Raw genomic sequence first — 24,283 nt, forward strand, 5'->3', positions numbered from 1 at the left:
AAGAGAAAGCATGTGTCAAGGAACATTTTTCCCCTCCTAATTATGTTTTCCACTCTGCTTGATAGGCAAAACGCAAAAAGCTGCATGGTATGTACTCACACATGAGCACTATGCTTTGGACATATATTTGAGCACAGACAGTGTGCAAAGTGTGCACGTGGCGCCACCCACAGTGTGCACGCACCGGTATATACAGAAGTGGTCTCTGCACTGTGAGTGGGAACTATATGACATATGCTGCAAAAATAAGGATTTTTGTTTGTAGGCCAAAAAGATGTGGATCCTTTCTCATTAATGTGAAAGAAAGCTATGCAACTGTATTGCACAATCATGAACCATGCACAGCTATTCAGTCTTTATTTAATTACAATTAAATGGCATTTAAAAATTCAGTTCCTTCTTGTGATCCCTATGTCCCCGTCCTGTAGCTGGTGGGTCCAGTCCTGTACTGTGCCAGTGTGTATCTTTTCTACCGTCACAGGAAGTCTACCAGAAAATCAAACCCATGCTACTTCCTGTTTTCAGACAACCCAAGGCACAAAGAATGAGTTGGATTTTGAAATGATTGAAAACTGGCCAAGAGAAGAATATTTTAGAACACGTGAACTAACTTGAAACAGAAAATTCAAGACGTTTTACTAAGCATAAGTGTGCCCATTTCCTCATGTGTTGTCTGGGTCTGTATCTCCTGTACCAAACTGAACAATTGCTTCAGAAACAGTAGAGCCTACACAGTCAAAATATTTTCTGAGTGGCTCCCTTGAGGATAGCTTGCCAGTCGTTGAGCTAAAGGAAGGAAAATAGCAGCATGACAGATTGTTTTAATAGAGACTATTCTTCGGAACTTAGGGAAATGAAATGAAAGAAGAGGGCGGTTCCAGAGCTATACTGATTTGGTTGCTGTGGGAAATTTGCAGTTTAGACTTTCCTAATGTGTGTCTCCGGCACTGTAGCCTTTCTCATGCCTGCTGAGGGCCTCAGCTGTCTTTGTCTTTCTGTAATTCCTATAGATACTCTTAAGAGCTCCCTTCTATTTAGAGGTCACTGTCTTCTCTAGTGTCCAAAGTCCAATTAAGTTCTCTCAAAGGTTTGGCAGGGGAATCTGCTGACCCTCCTGACAGCAAGGCCAATTATCTTTTCAACCTTCTCTTAAGAAAATGGTGGAGACAGGGATGATTAGTTTACATGGGAGCTGATCGAGCCAGCATCATCCTAAAGCTATTACTGCCATTTCTCGAGGATGACCCCACTAATTAGGACATGCTGTCCTTTATTGGGCCAAGCTTAAGCACAAGCCAGAAATTTATAGACTTATTTCTGACAAAAATAAAAACATTCTGTATGGCTATTTTTGAGGATTTGTGCAGACCCAGGGTTGCAGCTTCTACCCCATAATATTCATGAATATCACAGTGCCCTCATGAAGCACCCTAAGGGACCCAACCCAACTGATTTAATATCAACAAATGAGAGAGAGAAAGGAGCAAACTTCCCCCTTTCCCCCCCTCACTTACAAGTAGTTTCTTATTTGTTTTGCTTTGTTTCCTATGCTTAGCAGTAGTTGTTTCAGAAAGGATCGACTGTATGGCTTTGTCCAGTACAGATTCTCAGGGCAGACTCACCCAGACCTAAGAGAATTCACCTATGAGACAAGAGAATTATTCTGCACTTTTAGAATGTCTTTTTTAATCATGATGAACCCCAACTAATCACACGTGTGCTGATATATAAGCTTTGAAGTCTAGAAGTCCCTTTGAAATGTATCCCAAGATCAAATGAGGCAGAAATATGCTAACTTGTAAAAGCACAATAATGGTCAATGGTAGAACAGCCTGGTGAATCTGTTGGCATCTGCTGTTCAATTCTTTTAAATGCTACACATGTTGGGGGAATTTTCTAATAAAATATTGGAGAAAAAGCCTCTAGAAATACATTTCATTTAAACTTCAAATTCCTCAGCATTTCCCTGAAGCATCACTGACTTCAAAGGGAAGCCTGAGATGTGGGGATTACAGCTCAAGATTTCTTGGGCATGGATTTAATTCAGACTTTAATGCAAACCTCAGCCATGGCATCTGTGTGACTGTTGAAGTCACCCCTGCTGTTCCGTGCATTAGCCAGTAGAGGGTCATTCACATTAAGTCCCTAGTGCACAGAAGACAGTTCAGAGCTTTGGCATTGAGACTTTAAAGCCCTCCAGCCCCGTCCTTTCTCGCCTGCCTTTCCTATGCACGGCCTGTCTTTCTACACTGTTGGGTCAGGAGCATCTTTGTGCAGCTTGGAGACTTTGCTGCTGACTGAATGGAGCTGAGTCTCCCATATTCCACCTTAGGCTGTGTCTGATTCCCCCAGCCCATCCCCAAAAGTATCCAGTGCCACATAGATGGATTTATTAGAAAGTATCATGAGGCCAGACAGACTTTGATAAACGCTTCCGTTTTCTGTTTTGTTTTGTCTTGCTTTTTGTTTTTGATTTACATATATCCTTGTAAATGTGTTTTTTGAATACTTATATTCTTGGTTGTCTATGACTTAGAACTACTGGACAAAAAAAACAACAACAACAAAACCCAGGGATGGGGGAGCCACCAGCAAGAAAACAGAGATTCACTATATTCATCCACTAAAAGTGAAGAGGTTCCCTTGCTGAATGAAGTTAAAGTATGTGGTTTAAAAATCATGTAAAGCCCTGTGAGAATGGAGTAAATAAGTCTCCGTGTATTAAGTGTAATAAAATTTGTGCAAAGGCTGGTGTCAAGAAAACAGTTTGGGACTTTTCAAAGTTCATTTAAAACTTTTAAACTGGTTCTGAAGCCCAGGAAGTCCTTGGGCAGAGGACAGCATCTGAGACAGGCCTTTGTGCTGCATGACAACATAGCAGAGAGTGAAGTCAAATAAGCAGATTCAAAGAAAAGTGCAAGCAGGGTCTCACTCCAACAGCCCATGCCATCATGACTAAGGGCCCCACCTTGGTAATCCAATCACTGTATTAGGCTCCACCTCCCAACCCCAGCACACCAGAGGTGAGCTTCTGAATACACATGCAAACTACAGCAGTATATCTATCTCCATATGGCTTATATTTCAGCCCTGATTTCCCATGGGTAGTGCAGGGAATCCCAGAATTCCCTAAGCTTCATGCACAGCTTTTAGGAAGCAAGGCTGTTCTTCAGAGATGGAGCTCCCGGCAAAGTCTCCCACAGATGCTCACGTTCAGAGTCATGGACCAGAGAGCCGTCCTGTCACTGACCCACATATCTGTCTGTTGGGTGATGAACAGTCACATCAGATTTCAGTCATGATCTCCCTCTTGTTGAATTCCTACTTAAGACGCTCTGTGATCGCCACACTTTTATTTCTTATTGGATTTTTCTGCCTGAGTTTACAGTGTCTCAGTGTTAGCAGTGTAAAGGCAGATCATTGCAGCAGAAGGAGGCTGTAAGGCCTCAGGACAAATCTCAGACATTGGTTAGAATGTGGACAAAATGCCACCAATTACCTTTGTTTGTTCTTGTCGTTTCCTTGAAAGCTAAGTTCTATTTTTAAGTGATCAACTAGCCATGTATTTTTCTAAAGATTTACTTATTTTTCTCTTATGTACATGAGTGTGTATATGTATACATGTGCCTGGTGCCCACAGAAGCCAGAAAACCATGTTGGATCCCCTAAAATTGAAGTTATAAATGGCTGCTATGTATGTACACGGAATTGAACCTGAGGCCTCTTCAAGTGCAGCAAATGCTCTTAACTAATGAACCATCTCTCCAGCCCACGCCATTTTTTTGATTAATGAATTTTTAAAAATAATTCCATAAATGCTTTACCATTATTAGCAGAAAGTGATTTTCAAGGTATCAAAAAATCTGTACCAACGTTTGAACTAGCTCACAGAATCTTCTTTTCTATTAGTATATGGCTTTTTAATAAACACTTTATTGACCAAAGGATGCTACAGACACAGACTTAAGACTCCACATCTCTAGAGAAGAAACAATTACTGACCATAATAAAACTTAGTGGTCTTAAATTTTCATCAGAACAGTTGTTTATACTGAGACAAATGGGGAGCTTTCCAGCATATTTAATAAATTGTGTAACACCTGGTTCTAAAACTTGTCTGATCTAATACATTAAAGAAATTAAATTTCATTTCATTTTGAAGTATCATAATACCAAGGAAACTTAAAAATGTAGTCAAGGGCTATAGAGGCTAACACCAGGGAAAGCAGAGAGAAATCCAGGATGGAGGTCATTTTGTAGTACCTTGTGCTTGAACAGTGAACTTGATGACCATTGACATGTTAAAAGCTCAACTAAAACCTATTTACTTTCCGTAGATTTGAGCACATGCTGGTTCTGACTCTGAGCAGATTATTAGAATCCCTATCATAAGACTGACCTACAGATGACTCCCTGTCTAAAGGCAATGTTTGATCTCATTTTCAGTGCATGGCCTTGGGATAAAGATCTTTACTACAATAATTAACTGCCTCTCACTTTGCCAGGTGGATTAATCTGAGTACTTGAAGAATGCAAGAGGATTAGTTATCTTGATGATAAAGATTAACTTCTTTAGAAAGACCTCACAGCTACATACACTATCAAGGATCATTAAATAGCAAGAAGTTGAGAGGATATCCCAACCCCAAAGATATGTCCACATTCTAATTTCCCATAGCCTGTGAATTAACTCAGATGGAAATGGGCTTCGATACACATGGCATGACATGTGTGTGCAGGTCAGAGAATAACTTTTGCAAGTATGTTCTCTCCTTTTGCCCTTACATAGGTTTTCAGGATTGAACTCAGGTCTTCAGGCTTATCCAACAAGCACCCTCTACCCTCTGAGCCATCTTGCCAACCAGGGGAGTGGCTTTTTGCCAACTTTTTGCGAGTTGGTAAAACTCTCCACTCCTGAGATAGCCCTCTCCTGATTCTCCACCCCTGTGATAGCCCTCTCCTGATTCTCCACCCCTGTGATAGCCCTCTCCTGATTCTCCACCCCTGTGATAGCCCTCTCCTGATTCTCCACCCCTGTGATAGCCCTTTCCTTTTCTGAATTAGCAGACTGCAGCCTTTGAAGACCTATTTTGAAGCACCTTATTAGTTTCTACCCTGATACATGTGTAAAGGCTTGCCACACACCAAGTGGAGGAGCCCTGTCCATCGAGGTAGCTATTATCCTGCCCCACATGACAGTGATGATTCAAATCCATTTATGGATTTCTGTCTTTCAAGACCCCTCATTGCAGATTTGCTGTGGAAAGGCTTCTGACTGTTTACATTTTGTAAATTACCTACATAATCTCTTCATAAATATCTCACCAGTCATACCTCGTAGTACAGAAAATAGTCTAAAGCACACGTATCCTATTTAAAATAATTGGATTAGTAAATTTTAGCTGAGTCATAAGCGACCTCAAAAATTTCATGATTAGGTGTTTACCGGAAGTCCCACACCCGCGGATCCCGGCCCGCAGCAGCTCTCTGCTCCCAGACCCGGTGAGAGAGAGACCCAACCGCCTGGTCAGGTGGGCACTCCTGAGGCTGCAGAGCGGAAGAGACCAACAACACTGCTCACCCCTGCCCACATCCCTGGCCCAAGAGGAAACTGTATAAGGCCTCTGGGCTCCCGTGGAGGAGGGCCCAGGAGCAGCAGGACACCTGCCTGAGACACCACCGGAACCGGAAAGAAACAGACCGGATAAACAGTTCTCTGCACCCAAATCCCGTGGGAGGGAGAGCTAAACCTTCAGAGAGGCAGACAAGCCTGGGAAACCAGAAGAGACTGCTCCCTGCACACACATCTCAGACGCCAGAGGAAAAAGCCAAAGACCATCTGGAACCCTGGTGCACTGAAGCTCCCGGAAGGGGCGGCACAGGTCTTCCTGGTTGCTGCCGCTGCAGAGAGCCCCTGGGCAGCACCCCACGAGCGAACCTGAGCCTCGGGACCACAGGTAAGACCAACTTTTCTGCTGCAAGTGACCTGCCTGGTGAACTCAAGACACAGGCCCACAGGAACAGCTGAAGACCTGTAGAGAGGAAAAACTACACGCCCGAAAGCAGAACACTCTGTCCCCATAACTGACTGAAAGAGAGGAAAACAGGTCTACAGCACTCCTGACACACAGGCTTATAGGACAGTCTAGCCACTGTCAGAAATAGCAGAACAAAGTAACACTAGAGATAATCTGATGGCGAGAGGCAAGCGCAGGAACCCAAGCAACAGAAACCAAGACTACATGCCATCATCGGAGCCCAATTCTCCCACCAAAACAAACATGGAATATTCAAACACACCAGAAAAGCAAGATCTAGTTTCAAAATCATATTTGATCATGATGCGGGAGGACTTCAAGAAAGACATGAACACACTTAGGGAAACACAGGAAAACATTAATAAACAAGTAGAAGCCTACAGAGAGGAATCGCAAAAATCCCTGAAAGAATTCCAGGAAAACACAATCAAACAGTTGAAGGAATTAAAAATGGAAATAGAAGCAATCAAGAAAGAACACATGGAAACAACCCTGGATATAGAAAACCAAAAGAAGAGACAAGGAGCTGTAGATACAAGCTTCACCAACAGAATACAAGAGATGGAAGAGAGAATCTCAGGAGCAGAAGATTCCATAGAAATCATTGACTCAACTGTCAAAGATAATGTAAAGCGGAAAAAGCTACTGGTCCAAAACATACAGGAAATCCAGGACTCAATGAGAAGATCAAACCTAAGGATAATAGGTATAGAAGAGAGTGAAGACTCCCAGCTCAAAGGACCAGTAAATATCTTCAACAAAATCATAGAAGAAAACTTCCCTAACCTAAAAAAAGAGATACCCATAGACATACAAGAAGCCTACAGAACTCCAAATAGATTGGACCAGAAAAGAAACACCTCCGTCACATAATTGTCAAAACACCAAACGCACAAAATAAAGAAAGAATATTAAAAGCAGTAAGGGAAAAAGGTCAAGTAACATATAAAGGGAGACCTATCAGAATCACACCAGACTTCTCGCCAGAAACTATGAAGGCCAGAAGATCCTGGACTGATGTCATACAGACCCTAAGAGAACACAAATGCCAGCCCAGGTTACTGTATCCAGCAAAACTCTCAATTAACATTGATGGAGAAACCAAGATATTCCATGACAAAACCAAATTTACACAATATCTTTCTACAAATCCAGCACTACAAAGGATAATAAATGGTAAAGCCCAACATAAGGAGGCAAGCTATACCCTAGAAGAAGCAAGAAACTAATCGTCTTGGCAACAAAACAAAGAGAATGAAAGCACACAAACATAATCTCACATCCAAATATGAATATAAAGGGAAACAATAATCACTATTCCTTAATATCTCTCAATATCAATGGCCTCAACTCCCCAATAAAAAGACATAGATTAACAAACTGGATACGCAACGAGGACCCTGCATTCTGCTGCCTACAGGAAACACACCTCAGAGACAAAGACAGACACTACCTCAGAGTGAAAGGCTGGAAAACAACTTTCCAAGCAAATGGTCAGAAGAAGCAAGCTGGAGTAGCCATTCTAATATCAAATAAAATCAATTTCCAACTAAAAGTCATCAAAAAAGATAAGGAAGGACACTTCATATTCATCAAAGGAAAAATCCACCAAGATGAACTCTCAATCCTAAATATCTATGCCCCAAATACAAGGGCACCTACATACATAAAAGAAACCTTACTAAAGCTCAAAACACACATTGCACCTCACACAATAATAGTGGGAGATTTCAACACCCCACTCTCATCAATGGACAGATCATGGAAACAGAAATTAAACAGTGATGTCGACAGACTAAGAGAAGTCATGAGCCAAATGGACTTAACAGATATTTATAGAACATTCTATCCTAAAGCAAAAGGATATACCTTCTTCTCAGCTCCTCATGGCACTTTCTCCAAAATTGACCATATAATTGGTCAAAAAACGGGCCTCAACAGGTACAGAAAGATAGAAATCATCTCATGCGTGCTATCGGACCACCACGGCCTAAAACTGGTCTTCAATAACAATCAAGGAAGAATGCCCACATACACGAAATTGAACAATGCTCTACTCAATGATAACCTGGTCAAGGAAGAAATAAAGAAAGAAATTAAAAACTTTTTAGAATTTAATGAAAAGGAAGGTACAACATACCCAAACTTATGGGACACAATGAAAGCTGTGCTAAGAGGAAAACTCATAGCGCTGAGTGCCTGCAGAAAGAAACAGGAAAGAGCATATGTCAGCAGCTTGACAGCACACCTAAAAGCTCTAGAACAAAAAGAAGCAAATACACCCAGGAGGAGTAGAAGGCAGGAAATAATCAAACTCAGAGCTGAAATCAACCAAGTAGAAACAAAAAGGACCATAGAAAGAATCAACAGAACCAAAAGTTGGTTCTTTGAGAAAATCAACAAGATAGATAAACCCTTAGCCATACTAACGAGAGGACACAGAGAGTGCGTCCAAATTAACAAAATCAGAAAGGAAAAGGGAGACATAACTACAGATTCAGAGGAAATTCAAAAAATCATCAGATCTTACTATAAAAACCTATATTCAACAAAATTTGAAAATCTTCAGGAAATGGACAATTTCCTAGACAGATACCAGGTATCGAAGTTAAATCAGGAACAGATAAACCAGTTAAACAACCCCATAACTCCTAAGGAAATAGAAGCAGTCATTAAAGGTCTCCCAACCAAAAAGAGCCCAGGTCCAGACGGGTTTAGTGCAGAATTCTATCAAACCTTCATAGAAGACCTCATACCAATATTATCCAAACTATTCCACAAAATTGAAACAGATGGAGCCCTACCGAATTCCTTCTACGAAGCCACAATTACTCTTATACCTAAACCACACAAAGACACAACAAAGAAAGAGAACTTCAGACCAATTTCCCTTATGAATATCGACGCAAAAATACTCAATAAAATTCTGGCAAACCGAATTCAAGAGCACATCAAAACAATCATCCACCATGATCAAGTAGGCTTCATCCCAGGCATGCAGGGATGGTTTAATATACGGAAAACCATCAACGTGATCCATTATATAAACAAACTGAAAGAACAGAACCACATGATCATTTCATTAGATGCGGAGAAAGCATTTGACAAAATTCAACACCCCTTCATGATAAAAGTCCTGGAAAGAATAGGAATTCAAGGCCCATACCTAAACATAGTAAAAGCCATATACAGCAAACCAGTTGCTAACATTAAACTAAATGGAGAGAAACTTGAAGCAATCCCACTAAAATCAGGGACTAGACAAGGCTGCCCACTCTCTCCCTACTTATTCAATATAGTTCTTGAAGTTCTAGCCAGAGCAATCAGACAACAAAAGGAGATCAAAGGGATACAGATCGGAAAAGAAGAGGTCAAAATATCACTATTTGCAGATGACATGATAGTATATTTAAGTGATCCCAAAAGTTCCACCAGAGAACTACTAAAGCTGATAAACAACTTCAGCAAAGTGGCTGGGTATAAAATTAACTCAAATAAATCAGTTGCCTTCCTCTATACAAAAGAGAAACAAGCCGAGAAAGAAATTAGGGAAACGACACCCTTCATAATAGACCCAAATAATATAAAGTACCTCGGTGTGACTTTAACCAAGCAAGTAAAAGATCTGTACAATAAGAACTTCAAGACACTGAGGAAAGAAATTGAAGAAGACCTCAGAAGATGGAAAGATCTCCCATGCTCATGGATTGGCAGGATTAATATAGTAAAAATGGCCATTTTACCAAAAGCAATCTACAGATTCAATGCAATCCCCATCAAAATACCAATCCAATTCTTCAAAGAGTTAGACAGAACAATTTGCAAATTCATCTGGAATAACAAAAAACCCAGGATAGCTAAAGCTATCCTCAACAATAAAAGGACTTCAGGGGGAATCACTATCCGTGAACTCAAGCAGTATTACAGAGCAATAGTGATAAAAACTGCATGGTATTGGTACAGGGACAGACAGATAGACCAATGGAATAGAATTGAAGACGCAGAAATGAACCCACACACCTATGGTCACTTGATTTTTGACAAAGGAGCCAAAACCATCCAATGGAAAAAAGATAGCATTTTCAGCAAATGGTGCTGGTTCAACTGGAGGGCAACATGTGGAAGAATGCAGATCGATCCGTGCTTGTCACCCTGTACAAAGCTTAAGTCCAAGTGGATCAAGGACCTCCACATCAAACCAGACACACTCAAACTAATAGAAGAAAAACTAGGGAAACATCTGGAACACATGGGCACTGGAAAAAATTTCCTGAACAAAACACCAATGGCTTATGCTCTAAGATCAAGAATCGACAAATGGGATCTCATAAAACTGCAAAGCTTCTGTAAAGCAAAGGACACTGTGGTTAGGACAAAACGGCAACCAACAGATTGGGAAAAGATCTTTACCAATCCTACAACAGATAGAGGCCTTATATCCAAAATATACAAAGAACTCAAGAAGTTAGACCGCAGGGAAACAAATAACCCTATTAAAAAATGGGGTTCAGAGCTAAACAAAGAATTCACAGCTGAGGAATGCCGAATGGCTGTGAAACACCTAAAGAAATGTTCAACATCTTTAGTCATAAGGGAAATGCAAATCAAAACAACCCTGAGATTTCACCTCACACCAGTGCGATTGGCTAAGATCAAAAACTCAGGTGACAGCAGATGCTGGCGAGGATGTGGAGAAAGAGGAACACTCCTCCATTGTTGGTGGGATTGCAGACTGGTAAAACCATTCTGGAAATCAGTCTGGAGGTTCCTCAGAAAATTGGACATTGAACTGCCTGAGGATCCAGCTATACCTCTCTTGGGCATATACCCAAAAGATGCCTCAACATATAAAAGAGACACGTGCTCCACTATGTTCATCGCAGCCTTATTTATAATAGCCAGAAGCTGGAAAGAACCCAGATGCCCTTCAACAGAGGAATGGGTACAGAAAATGTGGTTCATCTACACAATGGAATATTACTCAGCTATCAAAAACAACGAGTTTATGAAATTCGTAGGCAAATGGTTGGAACTGGAAAATATCATCCTGAGTGAGCTAACCCAATCACAGAAAGACATACATGGTATGCACTCATTGATAAGTGGCTATTAGCCCAAATGCTTGAATTACCCTAGATCCCTAGAACAAACGAAACTCAAGACGGATGATCAAAATGTGAATGCTTCACTCCTTCTTTAAATGAGGAAAAAGAATACCCTTGGCAGGGAAGGGAGAGGCAAAGATTAAAACAGAGACTTAAGGAACACCCATTTAGAGCCTGCCCCACATTTGGCCCATACATATACAGCCACCCAATTAGACAAGATGGATGAAGCAAAGAAGTGCAGACCGACAGAAGCCGGATGTAGATCGCTCCTGAGAGACACAGCCAGAATACAGCAAATACAGAGGCGAATGCCAGCAGCAAACCACTGAACTGAGAATAGGTCCCCTATTGAAGGAATCAGAGAAAGAACTGGAAGAGCTTGAAGGGGCTCGAGACCCCAAAAGTACAACAATGCCAAGCAACCAGAGCTTCCAGGGACTAAGCCACTACCTAAAGACTATACATGGACTGACCCTGGACTCTGACCCCATAGGTAGCAATGAATATCCTAGTAAGAGCACCAGTGGAAGGGGAAGCCCTAGGTCCTGCTAAGACTGAACCCCCAGTGAACTAGTCTATGGGGGGAGGGCGGCAATGGGGGGAGGGTTGGGAGGGGAACACCCATAAGGAAGGGGAGGGGGGAGGGGGATGTTTGCCCGGAAACCGGGAAAGGGAATAACACTCGAAATGTATATAAGAAATACTCAAGTTAATAAAAAAAAAAAAAGCAAAAAAAAAAATAAATAAATAAATAACATCTTTTTTAAAAAAAGAAAAAAAATTTCATGATTAAATCAATAACCAGGTGTTACTATGTCAGTAACCATGGCGACTGGTTGAAGAGTAGCTTTATCTATCTCTTTGGAAGCTGAAACAGTGTGAATGATTGAACCCAACCACTAACTGCCTAGCCCAGATATTTTAAAACCTGTTATCTACAGACCTCTTATGGCCTGTGCTCAAATGCTGCAAATGGTCACTTCAGTCACAATCCAAACAAATCAGCATGCTAGCACAGATTGAGGAAATGACAGGACAGATCCTATAGCTTGACATGAAGAACAAGAAAGGGAGTGAGGCCTCACTTTAATACATGATTTTTTTTTCTAGATATTTTATGAAACAAGCTAGCGTCATCAGAGAGGAGGGACCCTCGACTGAGGAAATGCCTCCATAAGATTGGAGTGGGGGGGGCAAGCCCAATCTTTTCTTAGTGATTGATGTGAGAGGTCTCAGCCAGTTGTGGGTAGCATCATCCCTGTGCTGATGGTCCTGGGTGCTATAAGTAAGCAGGCTTAGCAAGTCATGGGGAGCAAGCAGGTAAACAGCACTCCTCCATAGTCTCTGTCAGCTCTGTCAGAAAGTTGAACTTAGAAGTTTTGAATAGAGTTGAAATGGTGACAACTTTGAGAATTCTTAACATTGAGCCAAATGCATTTCACCTCAGAAGATAGCCATGTGGGTTATGTCTGCACAGACTCAAGGATTTAGTATTCATTATGGATTTAATGTGATATGTCTCAATTTATCTGATAGATGGACATTATTACCGTCCTTCACACACACACACACACACACACACACACACACACACACACACACCTATATCCTTAAAATGAAAAAATGGAGGTCAACACAGGATCATGCAGTACATTGGGAGAATTAGAATCAAACATAATTACTGAGAGTCTAGAGTTTAACATTTGTGTGTATGAACACACACACACACACACACACAGGAAGGAGGAGGAGAAGGGGAAAGGAAAGGAAAAGAAGGAAAGGAAAGGAAAGGGAAGGGAAGGGAAGGGAAGGGAAGGGAAGGGAAGGGAAGGGAAGGGAAGGGAAGGGAAGGGAAGGGAAGGGAAGGGAAGGGAAGGGAAGGAAACTGACAGATGGGAAAGGTAAGTGTTTCACCTTCCTGCATGTAGCAGCAGCTTTTCCCACCCATAACCAAGTTCACGAAATGACTGAGGCTTGCTATATATGAATAAATGCCTGCCCAGAAGTCTTGGATCATATTCTATTCTAAGTTCTGCCGTGTGGCTGGTTTACCAAGGTCTCAGTTACATGTGACCAATTTCTCTGTCTGTGGGACCTCTCTCTTTTCCAGAATCCTCACTCTCTCTGACAGATGTCCCACCTTCTAATCCCTCTGAGCTCATTGGTCATAGTTTTTTTTTTTATTGACAGGTAAAACTTCCATATATTACACAAAAGATTTCCTCTACACTAGCATGCACAAAGCCATGGGTTTGATCATCAGCTCCACATAAACCAAGTGTGGCGGTGTACAATCGTAATCCCAATATTTGGGAGATAAAGACAGGGAGACCAGAAATTCAAGGTCACCTTTAGCCATCTAGTGAATCCGAGCTGAACTTAATCTACATATTACTCCATTTCAAAAAATGAAAATCAGGGCCTGGAGAGATGTTATAGCAGTTAAGAGCACTGACTGCTCTTCCAAAGATCGTGGGTTCAATTCCCAGCAACCACATGGTGGCTCACAGCCATCTGTAATGGAATACTATGCCGATGTCTGAAGACAAGTACAGTGTACTCACATAAATAAAATAAATAAATAAATTTGTTTTCTCTGAATAAATGAAAATAATAAAATAAAAATAAACTAGACAGTGGACAGACAGACCCTCAGGGATAAAGGTGACTTCTCTGTGTTGTACCTTGCTGGGAGCTCGAGACAATCTGAAAACTGTGGCTGTTCAACAGACAGCAGTGACTACACACACCCCTCTACCCCCACTGACCATTCCTCTCCCTGTTTCCCTCTCTCCTCCTCCTTTCTCTCACTCTCTGCTATGTCTCCCTAAGTATTACAGACTGACTTTCAAGACATAACTTTTAGACCCCAAGCTCCCAAATACTCGTGTTATAGGTATGTAGGCTCTGTGCCCAGTTTGGGTTCTTTTATGATAAACCTTGCAGAAGTCCAGACTGACCAACATGTAGTTATTGAAAGCATACCATACTTAGCATATATTACCTTTGGTGCTAAAGATAATAGCACCAAAACCTGCTATAAGAATAAGTTCAATCCAGGGCCCTTGACTTCATTTTTCTTTTTAATTTGAAAGAGACTTCTTCAGACTGAGTCTCATCAGGAACGACTGACCTGAGCAGCCCAGCATAGCTACACATTTGGAAGCAGCTTGCTTTCACATACAGACATGGCAGCTCACAACAATTCTAAATTCAAACACTAATTCCCACCATCACTTCATGTGACCACAGTTTATAGAAGTAGATGTGTTATCTTATGAGGTACTTTCTTTAAAACACATTGAAGACGATATTTAGTCATTTTGTGGAGTCATTTCTCAAACGTTACAGTGTATTCCGGTTACCATAATTGCCTTCAGTTGTGACTGTATTTTAAAGAACAGTACCATTTATCATGCCTGCTGCAAACACAGATGAGTTTCCCTTGTGGGAATGTGAGACAAATTTGTTTGCCTTTTTTTCCCTTCCGAAACAGAGTTTCATTAAAAGAAACTCAGGACAGTTATAGTCATTGAGACCAACTGTTTTTTAATTCTGTGTTCAGTTAAATCTCACATTGTTTCTGCTTTCCCTGCTATGGTATTCTTTAGCAACCGCATCTCATATGCATGTATCATATATGATATATATATATATAATTGTATACCACATATATCAGTATGTGTATACATATTTTAGTATATATGTACATATGTATGTACACATATATATGTTAATGTGTCCATGCAGTTCTGCTCTTACATTGTGTTAACATTAAAATTAGAACTCTAGAGTGCCATGGAAAGATGTTAAGATGGTACTGTTAGAACTCTACAGACCTGTTGACTGTCGTTGACTGTGTTGAGGAAGGTGTTGGACACTGTAGATCGCATTCTCCAGAGACTCTGAGCTTGTGGCCTTGCCGTGAGTTTCACACTTGTGGTAACATCTTGAAGTCTTTTTATAGAAATGAACTTACTTGGAAGAGCCTTAAGTTATTTCTTCAGCTTGGTGCAAAACATTAATTATTTGGTACCTCTTTTGCTTGGGGTTAGTAAGAGAGTAGTTGTGAAGACAACATCCAATGACTCTGGTTAGTATTGACGTTCTTCATAATTTTGAAAGCATCTCAGGTAGTATGGTCATTACTGCAAACTAATATAATTAGGAAATGGTGACATCAGTGTACAGTAGAATGAGATTGGAACTGCAGATCCCGGACTGTCTAATGTTCTGAAAAGCAGGTGTGTAACTCCTGTGTAGCAGGAGAGCTGATGTGTAACTCAAGGATAATGTGTGTGCTTGCCCTGTGTCGGATGCTAGGTTCAGTATCCAGCACCCCAAATTTTTAAATAGTGGGAAAAATGAAATCCTGGGAGAATGCTCACAGGATAAGCTTATTTTATCTCAGAGATAAAGAAGCACTCCGCAAGAATCCTTATATAGACATTTCACGATGACATTTTTAATGCAATTTTTTTTAAATATTTGATCTATTGGGATAGTGTTTGTCATCCTTACGTCAAATAAACAAAGCTAAATGTTACTGTTTCTTTCTAATGACTCTGGTATTTGATTAGTTTAGGCTAATCTTATACATTTAGAAGTCTGGTTTTGTGTCAAGCCAGAATTTTATGTTGAAATGTTTTATATTCTTTTGTTTTGCATTATTTAACTTTGTTTTGCATTATTTAAGCCAATTGAATTCAGAACACAAGGTTTTTAGCTTAAATATTTTAGGTTTTTATGTGTGTGAGTTCTTAAAATGTGGGGGGTGTGTGTATGTATGTATGTATGTATGTAGGTATGTATACTAGATATATTTCTGGTGTCCAAGAAGGTCAAAAGAGGACATAAGATCCCCTAGAACTGGAATTAAAGATGGTTCTCAGCTCTCATGTGCATGGTGGAAACCGTTTCTAGGTCCTCTAGAACAGCCAGTGCTTTTTAAATATAATATATATTATCTTTTATAATTTTTAAAATAAATTATATATGTGTAATTTTATGTGTTTGAGTGTTTTGCCTGCATATGTATCTGTGCACCACTTTTTTTCTCCATCTGTATTAAATCGGGTATTTCTTATTTACATTTCAATTGTTATTCCCTTGCCCAGTTTCCAGGCCAACATCCCCCTGAACCTCCCCCTCCCCTTCTCGATGGGTGTTCCCCTCCCCATCCTTCCCCCATTACCGCCCTCCCCCCAACAATCTTGTTCATTGGGGGTTCAGTCTTGGCAGAACCAAGAGCTTCCCCTTCCACTGGTGCTCTTACTAGGCTATTCATTGCTACCTATGAGGTCAGAGTCCAGGGTCAGTCCATGTATAGTCTTTAGGTAGTGGCTTAGTCCCTGGAAGCTCTGGTTGCTTGACATTGTTGTACATATGGGGTCTCGAGCCCCTTCAAGCTCTTCCAGTTCTTTCTCTGATTCCTTCAATGGGGGACCTATTCTCAGTTCAGTGGTTTACTGCTGGCATTAGCCTCTGTATTTGCTGTATTCTGGCTGTGTCTCTCAGGAGCGATCTACATCCGGCTCCTGTCAGTCTGCACTTCTTTGCTTCATCCATCTTGTCTAATTGGGTGGCTGTATATGTATGGGCCACATGTGGGGCAGGCTCTGAATGGGTGTTCCTTCTGCCTCTGTTCTAAACTTTGCCTCCCTATTCCCTGCCAAGGGTATTCTTGTTCCCCTTTTAAAGAAGGAGTGAAGCGTTCGCATTTTGATTATCCTACTTGAGTTTCATGTGTTCTGTGCATCTAGGGTAATTTGAGCATTTTTGTACAGAGATCACAGAGGCCAGAAGAACGTGTGACATTCATAGAACGACAATTACAGAGGCGTGAGCTTTCATGTGAGCACTGGCAACTCTACTGCATTGCTATGCAAGAGCAGCCATGCTGTCAACTGCTGAGCCATCTCTCCAGCTCCCCAGCTCCCCAGAAGGAGCTTTGCTTATAGACTTTAGGGTGAAATCATTAGGGAATAACAATTTACCAAAAACACGAAAGAAGTGAAACTATGTATTATAGATATATGTCCTTTAGTTAATGTCAGCTTACATATTGTTCTTTAAAAATCGGAAAGCCAGAGACGTGCCTATGACTGAGCTTAGAGGATGACCATGTTCCTCCTATCCATGTTTCACCAAGTTTTGAAGACACGACTTGCTAGCATCTTGTGGACAGTATTGGGAAGATCTTCCACATTACAAATGCACAGAACATCTTGAAGTAAGTCAGAAGGAATTTTCAGGCTTTGGAAACTTTTTAATTTTCTGAAAAGTGAAAAGTGGATTGGCCACCCAGTGGCCTGTATTTTCAAGCTGGGACAAAAATCAAAGAGTAAAGTGGTAACGTAGAGAAGTGACACCCAAACTTTTCAATGCCACTAAGAACGGAGTACTTTCTTCCTCACTCAAAGCTTTTTTAAAATTGTGGAATTATTAGACTGATAGCTATGTTTGTAAAAATGAAGATATAATATGTATAAGTACATTTCAATCGTGATAAAATAAAAATAGAAATTAGAAAAGAAACATTTAGTCTTGTTTGTTAGTGCTTCAAAATAACCCACTGTTCCCAAGGTAAGAAAACACGTTTGGACAGCTTCCATAATGAACACATAGGTTGGTACAGCCTCCATAATGAACACTTGCATTTGGACAGCCTTTATAATTTTCAGAATACTTGGTTTGACACTGTGATTCAGAAATCAATAATCAAATTCAAGCACTAGACTTTTTAAATTCCAGATTTTAATGGTTGTTGCTGTCCTTCAAAAATTGCCTCTTACAGATTTGACATTCTAAATGGAAGAGATACCCATGCACCGCCATGGGTACTATATCACACACCTTTAATTTTATCCTAGCCGCCAATTGCAAAGGTTTGCTGCTGTAACTAATGATTAAGTCTTAAGTACTCTGCGAAATCTGATACCTTCGAGTTCTCATTAATATCCTGTATACTTGAGGCAAAGGTCCTTAAGACATAGAAAAAGTGACTCTATATTCCAAACACTCAATATTTGCTGAACAATGCTTCAGTGATCTAAGAATGTAGGAGAGAGAGGAAAGTCAAATTTGTCAGTCCCTTTTGCTCACCGTTCCCAAGGCTGCCCATGTTACCCTTCTCTGTCACTTTGCAGAGGATTGAGTCACCTAGTGACATTTGCTTGTTTAAAATAGATAAGCTAGCCTGTAAATCCTCTCAACCCAGGTATGTGTGGAGCAAAAGGGATGGAGCTGTAAACTATAGTATAAACAAGAGTACCTCTGTCCACCCCTCAAATCTAGGTGGAGATTTTCGCACTTTTTCTAATGAAAGCAGCAGGACAAAGAACTAGAAAAAGCACAGAAAATGTGAGTACCACAGCTAATCAATATAAGACAATCATGCGTTTAATGCACTACATTCAAAGAGTGGACAATACATACTCAGCCACACAAAATCATGCTGAGGATGTTCTTGTACCAAACCAGAATAAGCGGGAAACCAATAACCAAAAGAGTATTTAAAATCCACAGGTATTTGGAAAACAATTGGTATTCTCAATAAATGCATGGGTCAGAAAAAGAAAGCAAAGTTAGAATTGGAACTTATATTGAACTGGAGATATATATGTATATATAGTGTAATTATTATATATTATGGTACATATTCTATGTACATAATATATATCATATATATATATAAATATATTTCACTAATGCATACAGAACGAACCTTCTGAGTGCCTGTAGGAGAGTGTGGGACTTTAGTTCATATTTGATATGATACCACATGAAGACAGAATAGCACTCTACTCCAGTTCTAGCTCTAGAAACTAGAAAGGATGCCACACTTTAGTGCCAGAGAGAGCAGAAAGCAGGCGAAGCTGAAAAAATCAAAAGCACAAAGCAGCCAAATGGAAAGGAAACAATTACAGAAAAATAGCCATGAAGTTAGCAGTTTGCTTTGTGTGTGTAAAAAGATTAATACAATTGATAACCCCCTCCCGCGAGACTAATTTCCCTGCAGCTCATTCCGCCTCGTTGTGTCTATTGCTCAGTTACAAAGCATTTACTTCGAAGCTCCAGTTTGCTAAACTTCTATCCGAGCCAATTTTCTTTTTATTATGCCAGAGTTTTTAAAGGATATTTTTCATCGTTTAAGTTGCATTATATGATAAGAGGATAATTACAATAACCAAAGAGCCGAGGCAGGAAAAAATGCTGAGGGGAAGTGAGACGGTGACCATGTAGAGCACAGTGTGACATTTAGCATGAGTCTCTCTTAAGTCCAGAATAGACACTGAGAATGAAAGGATATCTTAATTGTATTTTTAAATGAAAACTAACTCTGTTTTGCCTTCAAAGAGACAGGATAACATGACCACGATGTCTTGCTCTTTGTTTGGATCTTGTTTTTACATAGCAGACACAGTCACATGGCCAGTCTCCATGGGGAAGGATGGAGGCTGTGTAATAACTGCATAATCATGCAACTCGGCAGGACTGGCATATGAAGTGCTTCACACCCGTGCTTTTAATGGCCTTAGCACTAGGCTGGGGGAAATGGCCTACTCAACGATTCCGATGCTGTAAAGTGTATGCACATTGCCTCTGAGTTCTTTTGGAGAGAACACCCATTGCCATACTCTTACAAATAAAGTCAAATACTTCAGTGGGATCTGCCTTTATTTGGGTTTACCCCAGAAAGGAAGTCCTACCTTGGGTATGTGATTTTGAAATAATGACAAACCTTACTGATTCAGCTCTCACTACATGCCCATAGGAACTATCCCCTTATATCTCCCACAGCATCTGGAAGGTTGTCTTACCATCCTCATTTTACCCTAGAGGTTAGAGGTATAAGGACTCACCACAAGCTTATAAGGCTATCCACTCCCAGAGTTAACAAACAAACAGGCAAACATACTCTACAATTCCATTCCCTAAGCCCCTACTCAAAATGGCCTCCTTAAAGCACTCACAGGCGTGAATGTGCCACAGCTTTCAATCTGGAGCTGTGTGACTGCAAGCATGGTTTCCTTTCCTTGAGCAAAGGAGATAATACTACAAAAAAAAATCTAAATATCTGTCACGGCCAAAGCAAATCCCTTTCATTTCAGTGTAAACCAAGACACTAAAAATTATCCACAGGCACGTTGTTTATTTCTCCTGTCAGATCTAGGAAGTGTGGTCAGGAATACAGCTGTGCCAATATTGCTTGTGAATTATGCGTGTACAGGAACATCCAGAGGCAGTCACGTTTGAGAATACAAACTTGGTGGGGAAAAGACTTGAAAAGTCTCTGTGATTCTCAACCTAAGGATCTGAGAAGTAGGAAGATAAATCCCCCTCTGCCTGTGCTTTGAATGTCTTTGGGCCTCTAGAGTTCATGTTGAAATGTAACCCACAATGCAACAGTGCCTACTCTTTAAGATCAGATTAGTGCCCTGGTAAGGACTTGAAGCACCTTGTCCTTGTTATCCTTTCTCCTTGGTTGACAACCAAGAGGTACCACCCTAGAAGCAGGGAGAAGCCTTTGCCAGACACTGACTCTAGAACTTGATCTAGAACCTCCCATTCTCTGGACCTATAGGAATGAATTCATAGGTTATCAATTGCCCATGGTAAGGTATTTATGCAGCCACATTGTAAGGTATTTGTTGAGACACAGAACATTCCAGGAACCTGACACTGAAAAGACTGTTTCAACCATCTGAAGTCATATATTTCAAACTGGTAACCTGATTGGAGTAACCCCTAAGCACAATCTGTGTAACGTATCAGCATGACACTTGGGCTTTACTTTTCCTTTCTTTTGATAAAAAAAGATTTCTTTAAAAAAAATGGTCCCTTGCTTCTTTTGAAATATAAGAAGACCACACTTAGTCCATGTTCCAGTGAATTGGGAGCAGTTACTACCACTTCCCTGTAAAGGGGGCCATATCTTCCTTTTGGCCACAGTTACCCTACTCCTGTGGTCTCTGGCCATGAACTCCACTACCATTTGACCCTCATCCCTCACCTGTTCTCTTCTGAATATTTAATCACTATTACTTTCCTGCAGTTTAAAGACCCTTAGCGTTATGATTTATGCATTTGCTTATATAAGCCTTCAATAGGCCACACGATGGTATAAAGAAGGGCATTTCCTCAGGATCTGTAATGGGCTGCAAAACAACCCAGAATGATCATCCCAACTTGGGTCCCTAAGAGCCTTATTCTGGATGACAGTGGGATGCTCTGTGCCTATCCTGTCCATTATATGATTCCAGTCCACAATTTCTTAGATTTTTAGTTGACGGGAATTCCAAGGTTTTAGAGGTCCATACCATGATTGTCTACCTTGGTCATCGGAGTTCATGCTACCCACCAAACATCACAGCCCTAGGCATCCATCCTCTTTCTGCTTCCTGTTTTCTGCTTCTTTGCTGCCCCTTACTCATTCTGTCATCTCATCCGTATTGAGGTTATGAAGTGTCACTACTAAATCCTAGCTAGTGACATTAGTGAATATCTTCGTATTAGGTCTCCCAAAAGCAGCAAGATCAATCAATTCTGAGCTCCTAATTGTAGATCTTGAGAAAACTCTCCCTGTTGAGCCAAGTATAGTGGTTGTCTCCTACAATCCTAACTCTTGGAAGATAAAGGCAGGAAGATCAGGAATTCAAGTCTGGCCTCAGGTATATAGAGATTTGAAGATGGTTTGAACTACTTGAGACATTATCTAAAAGAAAATTAGGACTAATTAATTAGTTAAAAAAGAAATTCTCACCATTACAGAGAGCTCCTCTTTATCAATAATAAAGCAATCCTCCAAGATAGTGCTAAGGAAACCCAGATAACTGTATTCAGTGTGAGTCTTACAGCGGCCGTGCCCAGTGACATTATCTGTCTGCGTCTGACAGGAGGACCTCATCCCAGAAAGGAGTTCAGGGCTGACCATATGCTGGTGTTCCCAGGATAAGCTTGCAGTCCTGGGAAATGTGTTCTCACCCCTCCCTTGTCATTAGTGATAGGTTAGTTACAGACACAGAATAAGAGATGTGTGAGCAGGCACGCAAGTGTGCCCCTTCTAGGATTAATCAGGCACGAGAAGTACCATTTTCACATCCTAAGATGTGAAAGTACCAGAAATCATCAGACATCGGCAAGCATTGTTTGAGCTGAGATTTCATGTCTCTCTACACAGTGTTTCTGTTTTCCTATAATGGCAGTCATTTCTGGCTTTCTAGGGCTGCCTACTGAAATGTAGCAGAAGTATAGTAAACAGGATGATCGCAGCCAGCCAGCCCTGGGGTGACTAGGGATTACAGAAGTGAGCTTTTATCACTTCCCCTGTCTGTGGCCAGAAGTTTCATTGTGTCAATCTATAAGGTAATAGTTCCTAGAACCAATGGGGAGCTGAGAGCCAGGGAGGTCACCTACATTTTGAATGGAAGTTCTCTAGTAACAAGTCCCACTAAGGACAATAGGAAAAGCACACACACAAACACACACACCACCACACACACAACACATACAACATACCAACACACACATTACACATAACACACACACCACCACCACCACACACACAACACATACAACATACCATACACACACATTATATATAACACACACACCACCACCACCACACACACAACACATACAACATACCATACACACACATTATATATAACACACACACCACCACCACACACACAACACATACAACATACCATACACACACATTATATATAACACACACATACCACACCACACATAACACATACGCACATACCACACACAACACACACATGCACACATACCACACACATACACACACCACCACTACCACACGCACAACACACACGTAACATATACACACACCACATACACACATAACATCACACACAACAGACACACACAACATCCACACATGTTTCATTCTGGCAATGATGGGGATTCATCAGTCCACTCAACACTAATTTGTTATAGATAGACTAAGTGACTGTACATGTCATAGCCCGGATTAAACACTATTTCCCCCAGCCTGACATAGCCAAGAGCCCTAATTGAACAGAAGTACAGAATGTACAGCCCCAATCAGGGCAACAAAGTAAGCAAAACAATGCAGAACGGCTATGTCTGTGGTAACGGTAGTGGAGTTGTTGATACTCCATAGCAGAAAAAGCTGGAGAGGTCTCCCAACAGACCTTTACCTGGAGCCCTACCTGTGAACTGTTGTCACCAGCTGTGTGATCTTAGGAGGGAGCTAATGTACACAGGAGATGAACTGTTTTGAAAGGGGTACTCCATAATCCATTTCCTTGATACCTTGATACCTGAGCTGGGATGGGCCTTTCAGTGATGTGCAGTAGGTGACCTGTGTATATTCCTGTAAGAAAAGGCCTTTGCCCACACTCCTAAAGAGTAAACTCAATGAGGAGCAATCTCATTGGCTTACCAAGCAGGACTTAGGTAGAACTGTTCCTTCGGTGTGTCAGCGTCCTGTCTGGGGTGAGTAGACACTTGTTAACCTCTCCTGGAGGAAGTAGCACAGGACTCTGAAGCTGGAGATGCTGAGCCAGGAAAGATCTCTCAATCTAGAGTTCAAGACCAGCCTCGCCAACATAGTGGAGCCCCATCTCCGATAAGAAGGGATAGGAAGGGCCCAAATAGCAATTCCAACTTGTGAAAATATGAAAACAGATATGCATATTAAGGAGTTTCAAAAGCAGCTTATGCAAAAGGAAAGCTAAAGCTTGTTTCTCTGACTGAACTCTAAACTCTCTTTGGCCAGGAGTATAAAGCATGAGTGGTATTTTAATACATTCTTTGACCACTAGAGGGCAAGAACGACCCCACAATACAGGGCTTTTCAGGATCCATGGTCAATATGATTAATCACAGGGAGTCCAAAACAAGAAGCTTGAGAAAAAAGGAAAACAAGAACGGATGAGCATGCAAATGCAAAATCAACAAGTCTGAACTTGAACTTCCCAGGACAGGGCGAGTTGTGAAAAAGACTCCCGCTCCCAAACACTCCTCCCATCCTCCCTTTCACTTTCCAGGGTTTCCAGTCCCCATTCTTCAGTCCTCGCTGGCAAGGGACTAAATCAGATAGATCCAGGGGGGTGGGACTCTGCTCAGCACAGCAAGAGG

General features: G+C 41.0%; 1 protein-coding gene across 2 annotated transcripts in view; it reads left to right on the forward strand.

The window, feature by feature from the left end:
* The window catches only part of Plcb1 (phospholipase C beta 1), a 711,278-nt gene that overhangs the window by 658,165 nt on the left and 28,830 nt on the right, over positions 1–24,283 (forward strand). The gene's annotated exons all lie outside the window — the stretch shown is intronic.

Source organism: Rattus norvegicus, chromosome 3 (genome assembly GCF_036323735.1).
Source record: "Rattus norvegicus strain BN/NHsdMcwi chromosome 3, GRCr8, whole genome shotgun sequence".
Lineage (NCBI taxonomy): Eukaryota > Metazoa > Chordata > Mammalia > Rodentia > Muridae > Rattus > Rattus norvegicus.